Consider the following 23,789-nt stretch of genomic DNA (forward strand, 5'->3'; position numbering starts at 1 on the left):
TTGTATGAATCTTTTGTCTACATATAAAATAAAACAGAATAAGGTGCAGTTAAGAGTTAATGAAAAAGAGAACACAAGCAATTAGATTCACTACTTGAAAAACAAGGTTACAGAATAAGTCTACAACAAAGACTAATAACTAATGCTGGCAATTTTTTTTTTTTTTAATAAATACACAGTTTTTGTTGTTCAGATGGTTATTATAACCCATAATGGTAGATGTCATTGCAGTATTTGTGCAACAATGAATAAAACTAAATCATTTTGAGGTGAATGTGAAACGTATTATATGATGAATTGGATTTGCAGTCATGTTTCCCTGCTAAGCGTGGTTGAAAATACAGCACACACTACATTACTGCATCTGTTGTACATGCTTTCATGAGATTATGCACGGGTCTACCAGTCGCTTGTATAAACAGAACATGCCTGTCGACATCACAATGATGTCATTTTACGCCACTAAACAAAAAGCCAGCCTGATTATCATTCCACCATCACTTCGTTTAACGGGCAAATTGAGCAAAAAACGCAAAGCATATAAAAGTCAGTCATTGAGTTGAATGTCAAGAGTGACAAATGTGATTTAAAATATCATCTCCTGCCTCCATCACAGTAAATGCTTTTTCCCGTGAATGTCATTTTATTCCTAAAGTTTGCCTTTTCGCCCAGTGCGACTTGACCAAAGAGAAAACATTTTGCACTGTTGTTGTTTTCCTCTCTGCCACTCTCCGCGTCGTGGCACGGTGTTAATGTAATGTCAGTTCAACTGCCTTGGGAGCCGAGCCACTCCATCAGACGGTACATTCCTCCCTGAGCCGGGGAGTCTGTTCAGCCAGCTTCCAGCATTACTGCTGATAACTGTATCAGAGCCACAACACTGCTTAATCACTGCAATATCAGAGACAGAGTGACGGAGGACATCTCTCACTGCCCCCTTTTATAGTTATAGAAGTCTGATGTAGAGTTTGTGAATCTCATCAGCTGTCGCTGACAGGATACGGTTGTTTTTCCATTTCCATCTAGATGGACATGAAGTCATACCCGCCAAAAGAAATTTCCCTAAACGCTTTGGTTCTTGACATTTTAGAAGATTTTTTTAGTGCAACCTACAGTAGGCAAAGCCAATGCATTAAGATGATTTTCTGGCTCAAATGGTCATGGTCAAATGTAGGGGTTTACTGAATTAACCTTGACCAGAATATGTCATTAGAGGTGGCATCTGAGGAATTTTACAATTAAATGCGGTGCGTAGGGATGAGGCCGGGGTTGGATGAATGGGTAAAAAAAATACTGGCCTTTCACCCAGGAGACCGGCGTTCATGTCCCGTGTGAAACCAAAAGTCAACATTAATTATGTCACGTAAGTTACGTACTTAAATAACGCCACTTACGGAGTTATTTTAAGCTAAACCACGATCTTTTCCTGAAAATAATTAAGTAGCTTTTTTGCATAAACCTAACCAAGTCCATCTTTTCTTAAACCCAACTAAGTAGTTTTCTTGCCTAAACCTAACCAAGTTGATCTTTTCCTAAGCTAACCTAAGTTTTCTTGCCTAAGCGTAAGGAAGTATTTTCCTGTGAAGACGTAAGTTTATTTTGAAAAGACTGTATGCATGTAACGAGCAGAAATTGACACGTGTTGCTGGACATTCGTAGGAAAATGTATGTAAAAGGAGGAATAACTTTTTTGTAAGTTAACATACGAACAGTTTTATGAGAATACGTTGAAAAAAACACAATATATGACCTTTGATTAGAGTTTGCTCTAGTTACATAAAGCATAGAAATATTCGAAACAATGAAGCTTTTATTTGAGAACTGTTATGTAAGAGTATTTCAGAGCTGACCCAGAGCAGTAATTCTCCAACCCTCCACAGCAACAAGACATTTACAAGCAAACGCCATCTCCAGTTCAAACCTATTATTCTAGTGGGCTTAGAGCGTACTGTAGATGTGTGTTTTTCAGTCCTAATAGAAAGATTTTAGGGGTTTCATTCAAATAATCTTACGTAATATCAACATCAACAACCAGTGGACGCTGTGAGCTGACTGGATAAACAAGCCATGCTGTAATATAGTGTGAAAAGCTAAGTGATACAGGGTGTGAGATGTTTAAATATTCTTTTTCTTTCTACTGGCTAATGTCACATTTCTTCTCTGGCCTGCTTCCATGTTAGCGGTTAGGCGTGAGCAGTCTTTTTGGCCCCAGCACAGTTACAGATGAGCTTTTACCACAGCGATCAAGGGACCAGCTACTCGGTCCTGCTGCGGTGCCCAGGGCGACGTGGCAGTGATCACAGCCCCTTCAGCAGCAGCAGCCCAGCTGGGAACCGGTCTGCCCAACATCCCCTAGACAACCCGTGCTAGTGGCTGGCACTGCCCTCACCCTCAGAAGGGAAGGAGAGGAGAGAAAGAGGCTCCTCAGGCATGATAAGCTCTGAGGAGCATGTGGTAGAAAAGTGGGGCAACTTGGTCCCATCTGCAAGAGTCACTCCGCCTACTAATGTCTCATGTTCATCCTCTCCTGCAGTGCTCAGTTATCGGGACAATAACTCAGACCGAATGAGTAAAACGGCAGGTATTCAATACCAATTTGTGAGGAAAATTCAGAGAGCTGATGTCTTCTATCTCCAGCTCTGTGAAATTACAACGCTCTCATCACCACTTCACCGATTCAAAGGTGAGGAGGAAAAAGTAGGGATGATTCATCCCTGTTGTGCCGCGTTGTTGTCGTCCTCTGGCGGGCAGTCCTGTCAGAAGGTTGTAAATCTGCGACAGCGGGGAAGGTTATTTGTTTGGATTTTGTTCAGGCTGACCAGCCAGGCCTGTGCGGGCTGTCCTTGGGTGTTGATGCGTTCCTGAATGGTGGACGCCGTATTGACAAAGTGCTTGTGACCGGGGCAAAGAGGAGTAAATCAGGAGGTCACCCTCACTGTGAGGGGACCATTGCCTCGTGGGAAGAAACACACTCTGAGGAGCCTTTTTTGGGCATGTTCAATTCAACAGTCTTTTTTTTTGTCATAGTCAATTTATTTGTGGTGGCCTCTTGTGCAAAGATCCCAGCTCACAGACAAATAGAAAATCAAACAATGACATGTATCATTGTGAAGTGTGTACACTCGGAGCCTCACTAAAAAAAGTGTTTTGATCCTTTGTGTCTTTCATATAGACACACACACACACACACACACACACACACACACACACACACACACACAATCACTCAGACGCACACACACAGAAAGAGATATATATATATATAAAGACAGGCATCCTACAGAGAGGGAATTGCTTGCTGTCACAGTCACAGCCCCATGAAGGTCAGGGAAAAAGGCACAGATGGCCTTTTGCACTAAATCAGCAACTTTTCCAAAGTGTGGTCAAACACTCACACAGTTAATTCACACACTAACCCACTTTGGTCCCCCGACGTCATGTACAACCATACACATTCATCAAGCACCTCTGAACGACACACACACCGACACATCATTACAGTCATTGGCTTTCTGAATCCCATCATCGTTTTATAGTATAATCACCATGAAAATGAGAGCTTTTGAAGAGCTTCATTTCAAAATAAGATAACTGCGATTTTAAAAATTGCTGAGAGAAAAGTTACTAATTATGGATTAATATTGACATTACAAATCCCATTTGCTTTTAGTTGAAAATTCGTATTTGAGCCCAGAATTATTCATGTTTTAAGTATTGTGAGATGAATTTGAACAAAATCCTTAATTCTTCTGATATGTTGGCAGGTATCCATGAAATTGCTAAAGATTAAAATTAAATTAAAATCAGGACACCTCAAACATAGTTTCTGCATGTCAGCCACTTAAAGCTGCAGTCAGGAGCTTCAGCAAATATGATAAAAAGTATTTGGATTAAACTGTCACTATATCCTGACAGTAGTGCATGAGACAGATAATCTGTGAAACAAATCATGTTCCTCTGCCTCCTCCTAGTGCTCCTAATGGCATTTGCAAGATTTCACCCGAACGAAAACAACCAATCAAAACCATGCGGTCTTTTAGCAGCTGTCAATCACTGCTTACGAAACTCCAATCAAACGGTCAAACTAGGCAGCACTGATCAAATATGAATCAATATTCTGTTACTGTAATGCCTATTTCTCGCCTCAAATGTTTTCAGAAACAGTGTACTGTTAAGCTGTAAAATGAGAAAGTTTGTCACTAGATTTGTTTGTCGCTAGATTTATGTGTGAATCACAAAGAAGCATACTAAATTATCTTTTGAATACACATGTGGATTACGGGTCAAAAGTTTCTCAAAGCTTTCTGTATTGTCTAGCCTCGCCCATCTGGCACATAATTAGGATTAAACAAACCAAAAAATTGTGAGAGCTTTTTTTTTTTTACCTGAGCCTGATCAACGAAGGGATGTGGGTGTAAACAATCAACCTGTTTTGATTTAAGCACGCCGAGGTCCCGTGAGGCCTGCTGCAGGTGAGGAGCCCAGCTAGGCGCTGTGGTTGAGTGCTGGCATCAAGGGAGGATGCTCCACGGCATCATGGTAGTGAAGTGAGGTGAAGAAATGAAGTGTGACTGGGCGGATATGACAGAAAGACTAACTGTCACCTGGGGGTCTCTGAAGGCCCAGCTGCTCCACAGCCGGAGTTTAGGAGAGAGAAACAGTCATTAACCCTGTCACATTGATTCAGCTCTGCTAGCTTTGTTTTTTCTGACCCATACTGTGGAATAAAGCGGCTGTAATGATATCCTCTCTGCTATTGTTGCAGCGTCTACATTCTCTTTTGCTCAGTGCGCTTGTTTATTGCGTCGTCAAAAGCCCAATATATGGTGTTTTGTTATTACTGTGACATATTTGATTTTCTCCTCCCCGCATGGCTGCTCAGCTGCCTTTTGATTTTCTGACACCTGGGATTGTTAGGAAATACTGATAGAAACCAATGTTGTGTGATAATGAACGAATCTGCTGTCAGTCAGCGTCAGATCTTTCCGCTTTTGTCGTATTGTATGTCACTCAGAGTGCGCGCAAACATACAGACGCACACACATAAACACACTCTTTCGTATATACTGTATATTGAGAACGCTCTCGGTTCTTTCTACCTCTCCGTCTCTGTCCGCATGCTGTTTGTTCATCAGACAAACCATCTGCTGAAGTTATGTGTTTTTCTCTGCACGCCGTCCCCCCCTTGGCACACCGCTTCACATGGCGGTGCTCTACCAATTATCCGATGCGTGCGGGACGCCCAGCGTGAGCCGCTGCCCACCGCACAGGCATGAAGTCTGTGTGTTCACACCAGGTAGCCTCTCTGCATGTCGCAGGATAATGGGCAGAGCTGGAGGGAGTCCTCTCCTCGGCTCTCTCCTCATCATTCATTTGGCGAGCTGATTAGCTCCTCTCTGTGACCGGCAATAATCTACAGTCCTGCGTATTTCATGGCCCATTTCAGAATTAGTGCATCTTTATATGTTCAGGACAATCTACACAGTGTTTGCACTGCGTAATAAACGTTGCCCCTCTGTTTGTGTGCAGTGTACCATGTAAAACAATAAGGCCGGAGCTGCGAGCAGTTGTAATTACACTCATTCCTCGTTGTTTTATTGTGTAACATTTGGGTCGCTTCAGTAATATTCTATGAGAGTAATGAGAATAAAGAGCAAAATAGTTTTCAAGTTGACCACTAAATTTCACTCAGATTAGGCTTTGATTTATTATAGTGCATAATAGAGAAATGAATGTGTGGCAATCTAGGACACCCAGATAGACAAAAACAATTAATTTCTTCATAAAGAATTCATATGCAGATCTTTCTATCTGGCAGTCACGCGGCGCAGCAGACCTTCATAGATTCCTTTGTGTCAGAAGATGAAAAACATCTCATCTGCTGCAATACTTTCTTATGCCCTCTGTATATCTGTCACCTCCTTCTCCCCCCCCCAACCCAATCCTTATCAATACTTCATCTAAATTGATTTGGATTCTGCTTTAAAGTCGTGCGAGTGTGTTGTGTCAAGCCTGTCGGAAAGTATGTCAGTAATGCTTTTTGGATTGATCTTTTATTTAGTAATAATTGGGAGAATTGAATGGGGAGATAAGCGCGGCTGTGTGTTTTCGGAGGCTTTATGTGGCGTGCAGTCGCTGCACATGTGGTAAGAGTTAGAGGAGTGAACCCATGCCGCCTACTGAACACTGACTGAAACATACAAGAGTTCCTGCAGGGGATGGGGGGATATTAGAAAAAGCTTGAAATTGAGAAATGTGATATGAGGGGGGGCTCTGTGGAAGAAAAACAAAGTTATTTAAGCCGCAAGCCTTTCCTCTTATTAAAATAGTATCAAGCTTTTATTGAATTTAACATGTTTATAGTAAGGGCAACATTAACGGCCTGTGCGAGTGTGAGATAGTCATCTTTGTTCACATTTTCATGCAAAAACGTACCTCGTGTGTGGTTGTGCATTCACGACTTTGCCCTTGAATGTGTGCGAACATATAATAGCGCCGTTTGTTTTTTTCCCTCCCTCATACGGAGGGTTATGCACTGCAGCGTTCCTGCTATTTGTTGCCATTTTTGAAGGTGTTATCAGCGAGCCCTCACATTGGCACTCCATTACATTCTCGCCCTCTGTATCTAATAATCTTGTCATTTTCCACCACATTTCCTCTACTAAGCAGTCAATTAGTGATGCAATACTCAGCCGCCCTCAAAATCCTCCGAAAATTGTGTCTAAAAAGGTTAATGTAATTTCAAAAGCATAAAGTGGATGGAATAGCTTGGATGTAAGTGTGTCTTGCTCATTAGAATTCATCTCCACAGCGACCATCCCAGACAGGAATCTGATGGAAAACAGGCATTGAAGGAGTCAAACTAGTGTGAATTTGCCCCATGCATAATTTATATCCAGAGAAACAGTGATGTGGTGATTAAAAATATATGGATTTAAATGGTGGATTGTAAAAACGTGTAGCAGTACTTCAGTCCGACGTGGGCTCTGGCACCATCTCATCTTGTTCCAGCAGAGCCGGAGCGACTGCAGCCATTATGCTCTTTGCCGTTTATGTGACATTTATCAACATCATATCTGACAATAAAAGTCTAGATGTTATCAGGATATATAATTGAAAGGTTATGAGGTAACACACAAGAGAAACCGTGTCTCATATCGTATTTGGAAGTATCTATCAACTGTGTGATACCCCTGCTCTGGCTGTTACAGTTTACAGTAAAAGCTTTGGGTCCCTGTGGGCTCTGTGTCTGTATTTGTTATTTTTAAATTGGCACGGTTGCTTCAACCTGGAGAGACCATGGATTCAGTTTCCATGAAGAAAGGCGTTTATTATTTTCTGTTTGCAGCAGCTTTATTTTGTGCTCCGCAGTAAATGTTGGCAGATTCAGTGTACGTCAAGGATGTCAATCAGTCTTCAAGTAGCCCATATCGTCAAATATATTGCCGCCCGTCACACAGGATTAACTGCAACATTCAGAAACCAAACATGGGCTGTAATTATTCAAGTCTTATGCGGTGACACCCTGCACCATTTCAGTCACTTCATTTTGTCGACGAGCACTTACGAGGGTTCATACGGAGAGCACTTTAAATGTTTTTCAGATGGAGAATGCACTTTTCGAGAGGTTAACTTTCAAACTGAGCTTAAAAAAAACTCTAAGGCAAGGTTATTTTCATAGAAATCCATACTGTACCTCTCAGAGCAAGACTCGCGAGCCGAGCTGCGTGAACAAAACCACATGAGCTGCCAGCTGCACATATTTACATCAGGTTTCCCCCCACAATCCACTTCTAAGGACTGCGCTCGCAGCCATCTCCTAAGGAACCGGTTTGTGATTCGTGGCATACGGGAGGGATCTAAAGGACGACTAAAACATTTCAGTTACGGGCTAAGAACAGAGGCAGAGCCAGAATCTCCCCTTAATCTTTGGAGTCGCTGCTTTATGTCTGAATGTGACAGGTCACAAAGCCCAGGCCCGGGCTGATTCACTGCATCCAGCTCACGTTATCATCAGTATTGATTCATCTCCAATGTGTGTCTTTGTGCTCCTCCTGAAAGCCCATTGGCTCAAGGGTGCAACCTATTATCCATTGCTAGCAAGAGAATAAATATGTTCATCCTCAGGGCTCACATGTATTTCCAAACAGTGGAGATAAAGGCATAACATTTGTGATAAGTTTATATAGCTTCAGACGATAATAAAATAAACTTTCATTTGGCAGGTTCTAAATGCATCTTGAACCTTTGACTCATTGTAGCCCGCCTCCTCCCTCCCTCGCTGGAGAGTAGCGATAAGATGTCTCATTTCCGTTCAACTTTGAGCATTATTCATGCTCATGGAGGTGTTTTGTAGTTTTGTTCCCAATGCAGCCTCGATACGTCTGTGCTAAAGGCTTTAGAGCCGCTTGCCTTGATCTAAGAAATAATATTATTCCGGTGAATACTGTGTTTTGGCTCTGATCTTTTGAATTATACAGACAGGCATTTGATTCATACTAATAGCAGGATGTTACAAAACGCATCACTTAAGTCAATAAATCAATGTATGACATCAGACGTCACATGTGATTAGATGGATACCAATTAATTAGTAACCTGGGTTGCTATGCAGGGCATGCGTGGTGCTGGACGGATGGGTGTCACGCTGATGTTTCCCAGACTGGATAACAGGGATGCAGAGTTTTTGGGTTTGAAAGACTGGCGTCCTAATGAGGTCCCTGATGTACTCGCGTCCAAGCAGATGAAAGTAGTGACACCCCAGGTTGTCCTGCAGTAGCGCATACCCAAATTCAGACTGGCACTGACAGTTTGGGTTTCATTTTCCAGTGCTCTGCATGTTGAGGGATGTTCAGCTTATTAGTGTTTTTCCTCAGATTGCAGAGAGACATCAAAAAGCAGTCCCATTTTGATCTCGAGCCTGCTGCAGCGAGTTGGTGAAGCAGCCGGGCACATGGGAGTTGCTCTCTCCTCAACAGAGCAATAAAGACCCGTGTTACATCCATGAGGCATATACACTGATATGAGGCAGGAGCCCGGCTCAAATAAATTGGTTCCCAAATTAACCCATATAGTGTTCACAGTAGACGTGTGATTGATGTGATGCCAGGTCTGACCTCTGACCCCTTAAGCCTGAGGCTGTTGTGGGGTTGTAGATAGGATGCCTACCTCTCATCAGCGCAGAGCCAATCAGAGGGTAAGAGCCAGCATGCTGAAGCAGCATGATGGTGCTTTTATTAGCTTTTAACGGATTATAATTGTCTGCTAAGTACTCGTCTGTCCGTCACACAGATGGAAGTTGAACCTTAATCCTCATTCTGGAAGCTTTCCTGCAGTTTTAGGTGAAGAGGTTTTCATGCACGTTTTCATGTCTTTTCACGAAACTTCCAAATCCTCTTTTCCCTCACAAAGCCTCTGGGAAGTCCAGTAAATGTCTCCTGACACCTGGATAGCGGGGCATTTTTATAACGGGCCGTAACCCGGGATGTTTAAATGACACTGTCTAAAGCACATCAACCGTCGACTTTGGAAATGTCTCACAGATGTGTGATTTTTTTCTCGGGAATGTTGGCAAGCAAATCCACTTAGCGCCAAGGCTGAACAACTCTGAAGTGTAAAACATGTGAGACGATTTATTATTCCTACAAAACACACACAGTCTCACACATGGGTCGGTAGCCTTGTGCCGATGGGACGTCCACAGCTCTTTACACTTAATCTGAGCCTCTCATATAAACCAGCTAATTAGAATTAGTTTGACTACACTTAAGCTCGCGAAAAGCATATCATGGACGTTTATCCAATGCTTAATTGACATCATAAAAAGGAATACATATTCATAAACACACACCACTGACTGCTCAAAGCCGCCTCATACAGAATGTCAAATTTAATTGGGGCGTGCTGAAAGATAGATGTGGCTGCTGATTTGAAATATAGTATATTATACTATGGTAGCTTCGTTCATTCATATTCATACAGTTACCACAGATTACTAAACTGTGCCAATTATAGCATACCATCGATGGCAGATGAATTTCAATAAGCAAAAAAATGTAAATCTGTGTTATTGTTATAAGTAGTGACAATTTATACTATTCAGCCCTAATGCATTTCCATGTTAATGACGTAGTCAAGTTTCTTTCTCCCTAGCAGAGGTTACTTTTATCCTTTTCCACTTGGTTTTACAAATACCACCTCACCACCTTCTTCGTCAACTTGTTTCGTAAGTGTTTTACTTCTTCAAAGTGAATATTCCAAGGAAAACAAAGATTTTTCAATCTCTGCTGAGCAGCACAGAGGAAGAAGAAGTGTTTGTAGTTTTAAAGATCAATGAGAATCTAAATTCCTTCCTGATGGTTACCCCCCCTGTTCACAAAATCTTTTTTTTCATTTTGCAATAAGCTGGTGCTACAAAAACAAGAGGACGTCAACGTGTCATACTGAATCTTAATTAGATAAAAAAAAATGCAGTGAAAAACAAATGGATGTTATCCTCAAAAAGCAATCAATCAAATGAAATAAGCAAGTGGCAAAAGTGAAAGTGCTGTCGGGCTCAGGGTCGTGTCTGAGTAAGTGAAAGCAGGAGAGAGATATACCTCTCAGGTCTGCACTCCCCCTGTGCTGCTGTGATCTTTTCTCAGCTGCTTTTTCAATATGTCTTGGTGATAAAAGAGTGACCCACTCTCTTCCTGTGCTCGCAGCATGAGCTGCGACGGCAAAGCTGGCTGTTGACCCCGCCGACCTACGGGCACCGCGAAGCAGGAAGTGAAGTCTCTATTTGAAACTCTCACATCCTGCCATCTGCCTTGATTTTTTAAATGCACCTAACCCCACCCAGACAATCTCACACCTCCATATCAACACCCCAGCCCCTCGACCCCTACACCCTTCCGTCAGGCAGGCAGCCATCGGCCGAAACAAGGCGAGGACCCGGCACAGGCACAGCACATGAATTAAAGATTCAGTGGCAGGACAGGATGCACACAGGACAGCATGTTAGCGCTGTGTGTGCACTATTGTCAACATGTTCCTCTGTATGTTTAGGTCGCAAAGACAGTAGGACACTGATACACAGTATGTCAAAACAGAGCCACAGCCACATCCCTGTGGAGAGAGACATATCACAGCACACCACCGTTGCTCTGAGCTATAAATATCCGCCGCCGTCATTTTATGCCCGTCGGAGTTCCACTGTTTATTCAACCTACTTACGTTTTCTAGAAACCTCTATTTTTTAATCATTAAATTGGAATTGCATTGTGTCCCCGTCTTGGAAGAATTAACAATAAGATTGTAGCGGAGATGAGCAGATGAGATTGAGTGCTGGCGAAACAAAACTATTCCGGGAGAGAAAGGATATCAGACTTGAGATGCATTTGTGGAAATAATTCCATTTTGCCAGCGCAACAAAGATAAAGCGCCAGAGTGTTTAGAGTACAAATGTGTCATAGCCCTCTCATTAGCTTGCCATGGTTCCAGTAAGTATCTTAATTAGATTATTGGAGGAATTATGGGGAACTTGTGGCTCGGTTTGCCCTGGGCTTCTTTTTGCTTACAGAGTGTTTCCAGCTAATTGTTTTGTTTTGTTGCTAAATCACAGCTGCCTGATATGATATGGCCTTAAAAACAAAAATGTTTTATTTGCTACTAATTTGGAAGGAAGTTATTCAGAACATGGACACGGAGGCTGTGGATCCAAAATTGGCAGAAAACCACATTTGCTCACAGCACACCAAGATATTTAGACTGGGGTGCTGACAGCAGGGGTGCTACCCGGGATGATTACTACACATCATGTAAGAATAGATCATTCTAGTGATTAACAATTCATTGTGATCTCTGCTTTACAGACTTTTTCTGGAGCACCTGTTATTCCGAAGGGCCTCATCATCTGCCATCTTGACAGCTTCAGTCGTAATCTGAAAAGATGAAAAAGCTTCTAGTGTAGACCCTCGAGTTAACCTTCATCTTCAGGCTGTCCTTCTGGCTTTAGTAACAACCTTGTTGTCAGCACCTTGTCAGTATTTCTTTAATGCTGGTTTTAAGATCCAACCACACTTATTCTTCTAACTGTCTTATGCCTCAAGTCCCGCAGATTTATTCTGAACTAGGAAAATCTGCCTTTAGTTTTTGTGGACCAAACACATGAAATTATCTGCAAACCCATTCTCAAAATCTACACTCTCACTACACTTGGACAATTTAAGATCACCAAGTCTCACTCCCCAAGTACCGCAGCTTGGGAAGTGCCCCCCTCGTCATCGGATACGATGCACGGAGGCACCCTTTAGCGACTGTATGCGACGAACCAGGTTTTCAACTCACCCAAATGTAAACCCACCTGCGTTTTTCGGTCAGAGCAAGTGACGTAGTATTAATAGTGTGAGAGTCTGCTCTAAGGGTGGATGGGAGTGCTTGGTGGATGGGTCAAACAAACACAAGACTTTCAACCAGGAGGCTATTGTTCGTATCCCGTGTGAAACTTGTACAACATGTAATGTTGACTTATTATGTCAGGAGTCATTAGTCAGTCAAGTTAACGCCAACCACGACCGTTTCCTAAACCTAACTAAGTGGTTGTGTTGTCTAAGCATAACTTCCTGTGGAAGTTTAATTTGAAACAATACTATGCATGTAACGAGCGTATATTGTCACGCCGTTCCTGACACGTCCAAAAGTAACACACGAGGGGTATCCCGTGCGTCGGTCTCCGATGCCGAGGGGCAATGACCCAGTGGCGGTAATGGATGAGTTAGGAGTGAGAATGTGTTATTCACAACGATGATCTCAAACCACTTAACCTCAGTGTGCAATTGTTTTCACTCAGTATTGTCCTTTTTTGTTTTGATTTGTTTAACTGTGTATTTATCGTCGTTATTGCATATGAGGGAAACCTCAAGGACTTTTCGAGACTTGAATACATGTTTTGAATTGAATTGAAGATATGTACCTCTGCAGTAAGGTGGTTTCACCAGATTAAATTTGAAATTGAAGAATTCCAGTCTCAATGCAAGAAATCTATCAAAAATAGATATCAGTTTTAGAGATTCTACATTTATGTTCATGAAATTTAGAGAGAAATAATTACAAATGCAGATGTACCGAACACAGCCCCGGTGATCAGTGACCAGTCTTGTCCTGTACTAGCTCAGTGTTTGAAGCAGCTCAGCACAGACACATCACAGACTGATTAAACTTTCAGTGGCTCCTGAATACCATTTTCACCTCTCAAAGCAACCAAGCGATATTTCAGATATCCCTCTAACCAATCGTGCCTAAAAAGCTTTTCAAAGTGCTGAGTGGAGGAGCACTTGAGTTTGAGGAAGGGTTATGTTCTCCGTGCAGCAGGTAGAACAGAATGGTGTGGAGAGCAGTAATAAATATGGTTCTTTTAATACAATAGCTTTGTAGGTCACTCCGTGGAGAGGCGAGGTGCGCTCACTCAGCCGGCTGCTCCTGCGGAGCCCGCGCAGCCCACAGACACAGGAACACGCAACCTTTAAAGATGGATTTGAAAAGGTCAAAGCACAGGCATGCAGAATGGTAATATAGGAGTGCGCTTCCAGAGGTCACAGGGTCAACGTGGGCTTTATTCCTCCACGTTTCTCTCATCCTGGAGAGATGGCTTTATGGGGTACGTTAAGACTTTAAAGATCCATTTTAGCACTGTTTGCCATTTCTGTGTTACATGGTCACAAGCATAACAGCATGTCTGTCGATTGCATTAAAATCTGTATCTCCTTGAGAGTTTTTTTTTCCTCTCTGGTGCTGACCCACTTCTGAGGATCTGGCAGTGAAGAGGGAGTGAGAGTGTCCACCTGGACCTGGTTAGAGGTGTGGTTAAGACAGGCTTACTGGGAGCTGGTCTGTCCCAACACACCACCTTGATGTTCTCCCTTAAAGGCCCCGTCGCTGCTCCTCTTTACAGCTCAGATGCTGTTTTAAGTGGCCATTTGCCACGTAATGACGAATTACATTTCATTATTTTGCCATCAGTTTTTCCATTGGTTGTTACTTATGGATCTTGTGGTTTTATATTAGCCCGTGGTTTCCTCTTGACGGAGCAGGGAGGATTTCCTTAAGACTGAGCCGGCTGGGTCTCCGCCACATGACAGAGTGGGTGCTCTCCCTCTTTACTCCTCAGTCCCATGTGATACCACTGCATGCTTAGTGGCTCTCCTTCCACTGATCTAATTAGTCCCTAGATGCATCTTTAACGGTCCGTATTTATCAGGAACATTAATTAGTACCTAGACTGGATATATTACTTTGAAAATAGTGGATGTCCTTGTTTATTAAAGTATTAACAACAGGGGGGAAATACTCTCTCTTATCCCCTGATATTAGTCACTTAGCGAGCCGGCTCATTCATCATACCCGTTCTGCAGTGTGTTTTCTTCTCCTACTTATCCATGTTTGTCTTTTTCTAAGTGCACATATAAAGTGATGTTGGATTAGCATTATTAATTACAGCGGCCCTCTGTGCCCCGTGTTGTCGTATTAACAAAATGTCACCCATCTCTTGTGGATAGTCGCTGAGGTGCTACTGAGGCTAGGAGATAACTAGCTCTTGCTTTGGTTCCAGTCAGGTTTAAGGAAGCTTACAAGAGACAGTGTGGAAAACAGTGCTGGAAATGGGGAGGTCATTGATTTTGTTCTAAGCGACAGCTAGACCGAAACAGATACTGTATTGATCAGAGACTTCCTTGGGATAGTTGTAGAAAGCTGGAGGAGAGTTCGCAGGCTGGGAAGCATTAGTCTGCGGAGCTGTGCGGTACGACCGTCCATCATGCGCGACACAGACTACCTCAGCACCCTGAGCTAATGTGTTCGCTGCATACAAATAAACCATCCTCTGCTCTACAGCTTCCAATAAAAGCCCCTTGCTATACTGTAGTTATTTTCCAAAAGGCCACCCTGTCTCTTAAGCATGACCTCCTGAAACCCCCAACATGACAAAAAGTCATGCCGAGTCTAGCTAATATTGTTGACTACCCCCTCTCAGCACATACTGTATCTGCAGCGGCTCACATCGCCTTGTTTATTTGTTTTATATTAGCCCACAGTTATCCCACTAAAGTCAACAAGTAATTGGATATATTTTTTTTTTTATACATTTTTGATGTTTTTATTTGATCTGCCAACAAGCGAAACGGTTTGATTCATATTCAAGAGTTGAGCGCAGAGCTTTCTTCCACTAACCATGCTAATTAGACCCACTTTAGCAATTTTATTGTTACTCGGGGGGGATCTTTTGAATGTTTTTTTTTTCTAGATTGGTGTTTGAAAAGCACAGCGCTGCCTATTTCAGTAACACTCCACTCTTATGAGCTCTCTGATCAGTCAGAATGAATTGTGTCTCGATGGCCTGGAAGGTCCTTATGGGGATCCCTCCTTGTTCCTGAGTGGCCTGCGAGTCAGTAGCATGTGGCCCTGCCCTGAGGTGCAGCACGGCAAACACAAATACAGTAAGGACACTGACACTAATATAGATATATTACAGTCTCTCGGAGAGAAATCATGCAAATCAGGGCGACTGTGGAGGATTACCTTTCTCTCCCTTCCCCCGCTGCACCGATGTGACTGTGCTACACTGTGGATAATGACAAAATGCCTTCATTTATGCTCATAGAGACTTTCTTTACATTAAACTTTGTGCTTAACTCTTGCAAATTTAAATTCATGTAGTTCAGTGATATGTGTTTTGCTCCCATTAGTTCCATCACACCAATAAGCTTTTTAAGTTCTTCTTTTATAACTAGTTGGGAATTCAGCCTGACAGCTCTCCGGTCTTCTCTCAGCATATAACAAAACTCCTCGCATAGCAGGGCTCGGCTAATTAGAAGTCTTCTTCCTCCCACTACGAACCTTAATCCTGATTTAGATTATCTTCCCCATACACGAGTTTTGATCCTCGTTGCACCTAGCATCAACACCAAAAAGGGTAATCAGATTATTTTTTAATAGAGCAAAGACGCAGTAAATCCGATTGTGTCTTCTTATTCATTTTAATGTCATCTTTAGCTGCGTTCATGAACCTGTTATCATTATATTATAATGTTCCTGGCTGCGTTTTCATTTTTTAGTCTATCTATCTATCTATCTATCTATCTATCTATCTAAACACAATGCTTTCACGTGTAAATCAAGCAGGATGCATGTAGTGTGGACAGTATTGTTGTCATAGAGAGATCACAGGGATGTAGGGAAAAAGCAAAAAGGACAAGGAGTAAATATTATTAGAGGAAATTTGCCTTCAGCCATCCATGTTTTGTTAAGGGAATATCAGGTTTTGGTTTGTATGCTGGCGCAGAATCATTATTTCAGATAAATGGAGTCCAGATATCCAGATGTGAGATGTGCGTGTTAAGGCTGGCCAGCTGTAAAGGTAACCATTGTGTCATGATAATATAACAGCCCGGTAACTGGACCTTTGAGTGACTAGATCTACTTCTACGCAGCTGTTTCACATCAAAAAAAGTGCAGACGACAGTGGGTGACACTCATTTGCAGAAATCTCCGTGGTTTAATTCTCCTTTAGTTGATGAACCTGCTATAAACCCTGTGAGACACTTACATGTACAATATCTAATCAGCCTCCCATCTCCAGAGCAAACACCTCCAGGCACCTCCTATCAGTCTGCTGCTGCTGCCAGTTACAGCAACACAGAGGAAACCAAAACCAGACAATTTTATCTTAATCATTGCTTTCAAAGATCTCTGATTTGGGTACTTTCGGTGAGAACTGTATTTTATTCAAAAGCCTGTTACAACATCAACATCTGTGCCTGTCTGCTTTGGCTTTTGGCTTTGTTTTTACGTTGTTTTTCTGTCTTAACATTATAACTGCGGAGTGATAGTGTAACATGTATTCATTTCCAGCAGATATTCTGCTGCGTTGTCTCTATTTGTTAATGATTTATGCATCTGCGTAATGTTTAACTGTTTCCTCTACTTTCATGGTAATCCTAATCCACTGGCCCCCTCAAAAAGCATTTTACCGTCTGCCCGTCTGTCACTGTTAATAAATAGCCCTGACAGTCGCTACAACTCACATTGAACGAGAGGTTGTAAATATGCTCGACGCATCTGACAAAGTCCAGATCAGATCTTCATTCCACTTTGTAAGTTATGTCAAACAGCACCTCTGCTTTGAGGCTCGCTTCCCTGTTTGATGTCGCCCATGCAGCCATATGGTTTCGCTCTCAGCATCACTTTCTCTGTTTTTTATTTCCTGCCATTACACTCATCCTGTGTTCTATTCAGCAGTGTGTAAATCTGCCATAACCTCACAGGGGCTATCATGGCATTTTAATGTGAAAAGGATCACCTTTTTGTCATAACACATGTTCACTTATGCTTATTATTTAATTATTGTAGTATTTTTTCATCCTTTTTTATTGCCTTGTAAGAGAGACACCTACAACCTCCAGTAGCTATTCATATTATCACAGGATGGTTTTTGCGATATAATGAGAAGATTTCGAATTTGAGTGTCTCTATATGGCAAATATATCTCTAGGTGGCAAATAGGTCGACAGAAACTCGAGGTGAAATAATGAGTACCGCTCAGCTAATTGTGTCGCTGTTTGGATTTGTGAGCTAAAAGGGCTTTAATGAAGCTTTTCTTTGAGGGTTTGGTGCCGGCTCTAATGCAGTCTGGGCATGAGCAGGAAGAAAAGGAAAAACGTATTTATATTTCTGCCTCCACATTGTGTTGGCATCTTGTATGGGCTCTGTTATAAAAGTAACAAAGGGGTAATAGCTTTAGAGGAAAGTGTTTGTGAAGCAGAGTACTTTCTAAAGAGTGTTACGAATCTGACCTTTTGGCATTAACCTCCACAGGAATGAAAACACAGCATGTTGGTTAAACCTTCAGAGAACTGACAGTTATTAGCATTTCCGTGTAGCGAGCCATAGCACAGCCCACGTACTCTCTCACTCACATGCATTATCATGTTCAAGTAGGCTACTGACTGGGTTACAAGGCTGGAGAGCGTTATTAATAAGAACACACTTGACTGCTGGCGGCTGTATCGCATCCGTTTTTTTTGCCGAGGAAGCGCGGACATGTTTGTTAGATAAATTACAGGTCACTGGTGCCTCTCCAGATCCAGGCTTGTATGCAGTTCAGGCAATTTTGCCATGCGGGAACTGTGATTGGATTCCCATTCGTCTGGCAGCTTTTGTGTAACGTTCAAACCGGAGAGGACCTGGCTGGATCACACCACATATTTCCTCCCAGGAAACCCCCTCAGAACCAGTCAGACCCAGACAGGGCAAACATGCAGCTGAAAAGGAGACGCCGGACGTGCCAAACAAGCACACAGAGACATGCATAGACCGCTCCAAGTCCCACATACACCAGAGGGAAACATCAAAAATGATTGATCTGAGGAATAGAAAAGAGACATTTGTATTGTTTTACTCTCCTTAGTGCACATCAGTGAATTTCATTTGTCTCAGACGGTGTTCTTTCTACACAGTCTCTCTCCTGCTGGACCCAAAAGGGTTTGCCCTTGTTGTGTGAAAACTGTTTCCATCTGACAGGGAACACACATTGTGTAATGACTTCATCAGCATGAGCTGGGCGTAACAAGTTCAGCTTAGAGGATGTCCATACCTGGCTGCACACACCAGCCTCCCTCACAGAGGGCTGAGTTGAGTCTTATTGGCCTCCTCCCGGAGACTGAGCAGGTATTGACTAAATAGAAACAGGAAAAATGAAAATATGAGTGGATCTGACAACCAAGCAGGATAACCTCTGTGTGATCCTGGAGAGCAGATGAGCAGACACAGAGCCTGACACACCCGCACCAAGCACCAATCCTTCAACTTGACATGTAATACTGCCTATTGGTGGTCAATATGGGAATTGGGGGCACAGCAAAGGTGTCGGAGGCCAGTCATTGCTTTAAAAGGAGCTCAACAGGATGGATGGACTCATGTAGAGGAAGATTGCAAGCAGAAAAACATGGCATACACCACTTCTACTACACTTAGAATTTAGATACACAATAAATGTTTTCTAGACTTAATTCAGTTCCTGAGAAATTGTACTTTGTTTCGTATTAACAGTATATGTGCCACAGTTAGTTTGCTCAGCCGATTAGACTGTTGTCAGACTATTAAATAGGCGTTATATAAGCACCATAGATGTGGGTGAATAGGAGCCTACTACACCTAATAGTAGGTTTTATCGTCTATTCACATAGATCACCGAAAGAAGGTATACAATAACACAACAGCGTCCTCTAGCGACCGTAGTAGTTATGACAGGAGCAGAAGTGGAAGTTCAGGTGCTGTAGTATAGACAGTGTGAAACTCCATAACGGGTGGAGGTCAGGGACGATGGATGAGACACAAAACAAAGGGGTTTCACCCAGGAGACTTTGCATCCCATGTGAAACCAACAATGTGTAGTTGTCTTTGAGTTCGTAGTTATTTTAAACTTAAGTGTTTTTTTTGCCTAAGCCTAAAGAAGTTGTAGTTTTCTTACCTAAACACAAAACACAGGGTTTCCGCCAAGGAAAATGGAGTTCGCATCCAGTGTGAGACCAGCAATGTGTAGTTGTCTTTGTGTTCGTAGTTATTTTAACCCAAAGCCTGGTATTTTTCCCTAAACGTAACTGTTTTGTTTTTTTCCTAAACCTAAAGAAGTTGTAGTATTGTTGCCTAAACCTAAAGAAGCCTTTTTGTATGTGTTCAAAATGTGATATTTCATTCAGTTTTACATGTTAGAACGTGTTGCTTTGAAGTTTCACTTTTACAGCGTAGTAGGTCCCTACTGACCCACATCTATGGTGCTTATAGCGACTGATAACGCCTATTTAATGGCCTGATAACAGTCGAATTTGGTAGTTCGCTATGGAGCAACGTTTTGATGAGGGGGTCGCCGTACTGCTTGTATCTCAAATTTTAGAAAAAGTGCATGCACACCGTGAGCATAGGGAAACATATTAACGTTACTGCCAAATGCAGAGGGACATAATGTATATTAGCAGTTGGTGGGCCGTAAACGCTAGCAATGAACCAATAAAAGAGCAGAAGCTGAACACTCAAACAAAGGTTTTATGAGGTAGTAAATGCATTCAACATGTTTATCTCCTTAGGGAGTCAAACCGTACATTTTAGTGTGAAATGTAACAAAAGTGTGTTTTTAAAAAAAAACACACTACCTTTAACTAGAGGCAGAAAAAACTCATTGATGACTTTTTCATGTCTCTGCATGCTGTTTGAAAATAGGTACAAGCTGACAATAGCATAGCTCAGGTACTGGACAATCTGTTTGATCATAGAGCGAGTTCTCTTAAAGGTAAGGAAACACAGTTCTCTACTCTGAGCAAGAAGGAAAATACTATATTTAAGCCCAACACTACACTTGGACCTCATCAATTGCTTGTACATTTGAACAAGTTATCATAGAAACCTTCCCTCCACCGTCACACACACACACACACATACTATGCCTCATCAGCAGAGGTTGTTATAGGCCAGTGGCTGTCCAGAGGTCAGATCATTACCAATGCAGCCATGGATCATAGATACAGCCCTCATAATAGTCCTTCCTTCATCATTCCCCTCTGACCTCGTCCGCAGCTGCACCACCTCTCATCTTTATGATTAGAAAATGGCCCAATCCTTCTCCTTCACGCGCACACCGTCCCCTACAGACTCAACACCAGTATTCCATCATTATAATTATTTGACCATCCATATCAATTGACAAATTTGTCAGTGGAGGTCTAGTGCACCATTGGTCACATGCCAAAAAAGATGCTGTGTTATTGTGGAGATTAAAATCTCTGGAGGCACTGGTGTACTGACATTTCCCTTAGAGCTCCTCCAAGGCACTTACAAGTCCTCTTGTTGATGGGGAAGGATTTTCATTACTGTCGCTGGTTATGTACTACTAAACATTTAGTTGCAGTCAGGCAATGTCAGTTACTGTTCCTGTGGGAGGCTATTGACATTTTACTTTACTCTGCTGGAACTGGCTTGCGGAGGTAAAACAGCCACTTTAGAATAATTCCAGCCACTGTGTTTTGTGTACTTATTGGCAAAATTTACTGGAGAATTTCAAACCTATTAAGCCTGCCCTCTTTTTTCAGACAGATTAAATATGTAAATAATATTAAATGAAATATAAGGAATGAATTGGGAGTTTTTCCTGCTGAAATCGTTTTTTTTTTGTTTTTTTTAAATCAGATAGCACAGTGCTTCTGCTGCTGGCAGCGGGAGCTGGCAGGAATGGCTCAAAGCCTGTGAAAGTCAAATGCTGTCTCTTTCACTTTGAGAGAACAATTTTTGAAAATGTGAGCTAAAATGCTAGATGCCTCAAGCATGCTGTACTCCAATTTTTGTCTACAGTACCATGCAGTTATGAAGCCTGAATAATACAGTAGTAGGAACTATTTGTTCAGCTCTAATGTGTAAAAAATGTGAGGCGCACGCAGCATTTGTTGAATTAACATACAAATTGCTGATATATTATCTTATGGGTTTTTTCCGAATCTAGCAAGACAGCGTTTTCCTGTCAAATGTTTTATATTCTGCACGGCATACGGAGCAGCATGGTGATGTTTTACACTGATGAAATAACCAGGCAGCTTACCAGAACGTTATCACTTCTACTTAGTCACACTGTGCTGAGCACTCATGCATAATTGTGTACATAAGCATTTACCAAAATCTGTCATCTGTTTAGCAATATTAAGCCGACTCTATTGACTATCCTATCGCCCTTATTGTGATATAGTGAGCATCTAATGTTGACTGGCTTTGGAAAGTAAGAATTTGAGCTCAGCACTTTCTCCCAGGCTTTGGTCGTAACCGTGCCTTCTCAAAGCCCAATGTCAGGCTTCTCCTTTGATGTATGGATGGAGGCGTTTTGTTCAAAGGGATAACCTTTTCTGGGCACTTCTTTGAAATGATAATTCAGCAGCTTGCTGCAGGTGGAGCCGCAGCTCTCCCGGCAGACGGGGTCAATCAAAGTCAAATGGAGGAGCTGCTCACAGCTTCACCCGAGTAGCCGGTGCCAGCGGCTGGCTGCAGCTGTCAGCCCCGCCACCGACATAATCCCTACCACTGGTAAAGGCAGTGGACATGAGGGATGTCACAGTGAGGAGCGGGTTTTAAGCAGTGGACTGGGTAGTCGCGCTGTCATGGCTGCGAAGGATATAGGAATGTTTATGTGTGTGTTGAGTGTTTACACAGCTCTGACTATAGATGTCTGTCAGACCCATGCAGAGTTTTTCCAAGATGCAGCCTCTGTGTGTACCAGTGTGGGTGAGGGGGGACGCAGGTGTGTGTAATTACATCAGTAATAGGGCCTGGATATGGTCCACCTGCCTCAAAGTGAACCCTCTTTCCAATCCAGCGCCGCTGACAACAAAGGAGACGAGCGCTCGCTGATTATGGCTTTGATGGTGCAGCTAGAAGGCTGTGTTTTATGGGGAGATATTTCTGGCTCAGGAATAATTCGTTGGAATTATTCAATCTGTCTCGAACAATAGCATGTACTATCAGTGTATGATCGCACGCGCAACACTCGTATGTCATATATGTCATGTCAGAGATGAATAAATCCTAAACAAAACACACACACAGTATGTATTTACTGTGTGATACATGCAGTTCATTATGCCCAGCTACTGTGATGGATTGGTGACCTGCCCAGGTTCCCTCCCATCCGGTGGTGTTTACTCACTACGACCTTGGTCATGAGCAAATAAAGCGAATGAATGAATTATTTCAAGCCAGTGTGTTAATTTTGTATATCAGTCTCCCGTGGCTGTTGTCCATCTGGATGCAACCATTGAGGTTTCTGAATGAGCCGGCGCCGCGGTAACGAGGCAGCGCAGGACACATAGACACAGATCTCCCTTGGGTTTGGGCTCCAGCTGGAGCAGACATGCTAGGGCAACCTGTCCCTATTATTGTTTGTGACAGAATCAAGAAGGAAATGCAAGTAGCAAAAGTGCGTGCGTTGTGCCTGCACGTCAGAATCTGCTGGCAGTACCCCCGATGTAATTATGGGCATGGGTGGCCAGCTATGACAGCTCATCTGTCAGCCAGCCAATAGGAGTCTGGGGCACCTGGTGAGCCCAGCGCCAGAGTGATGAGCCACAGATACACACAAATTAAAAATCACATACAGCATTTCATGAAACAAGAAATGTGGGTAAAGAACACTTTCATATTTTTATATGCTCCTCATTAACACTTTAGGACATTCATCTGCTACAAATAGCCACTCCTAAATCTTGTTTCTTTAATTACTCTCATCTTATATATTCAGAACCCAATTACAGCTAAGATGCATTGGTTTTGAATTGATTATTAATGTGTTCTTCACAGGGATTAAATTAAATAATTGAAATGAGATATTTAACCTGCATCATTAAATATTCCACAGTGCAACATTAGTGTTGATAAATAATGTCTGCAGTATAAATTTATGTCTGTACGCTGTAATAGAAAATACCCTCACCAGCTGCACTGTTGAAACTCTTCTCAAGTTTTCACAGATTTTCTAGGACTCTTTAGGGATGAAATAATTAATTGGAAATATTTCAAAATATCACTTTGATTTGTAGTTAATTAAAGGAATCTCTAAAAAAAAAATTTTAAATATTTTGATGTTCATTTTTGAGGAAACAGTGTTTCTATCAAAAACCTTCTTTTCTACAAGTTGGCTGGGTCTCAAAGAGCGACAGGTCAAGCCAACTACACCGCCTCGCACCTTATTGTGCAGAACACATTTCTGTCGAGGCGGCCATCCCTCC

General features: G+C 42.3%; 1 protein-coding gene and 1 long non-coding RNA gene across 3 annotated transcripts in view; both read left to right on the forward strand.

Annotated features, from left to right (window-relative positions):
- The window catches only part of macrod2 (mono-ADP ribosylhydrolase 2), a 454,175-nt gene that overhangs the window by 386,989 nt on the left and 43,397 nt on the right, over positions 1-23,789 (forward strand). The window lies entirely within an intron of this gene.
- On the forward strand, positions 7,382-13,530 carry LOC119495690. The gene is made up of 3 exons (XR_005208537.1): positions 7,382-7,391; positions 11,909-11,916; positions 13,005-13,530. It is a non-coding gene; the product is annotated as an uncharacterized LOC119495690 (long non-coding RNA).

Source organism: Sebastes umbrosus, chromosome 10 (assembly GCF_015220745.1).
Source record: "Sebastes umbrosus isolate fSebUmb1 chromosome 10, fSebUmb1.pri, whole genome shotgun sequence".
Taxonomy (NCBI): domain Eukaryota; kingdom Metazoa; phylum Chordata; class Actinopteri; order Perciformes; family Sebastidae; genus Sebastes; species Sebastes umbrosus.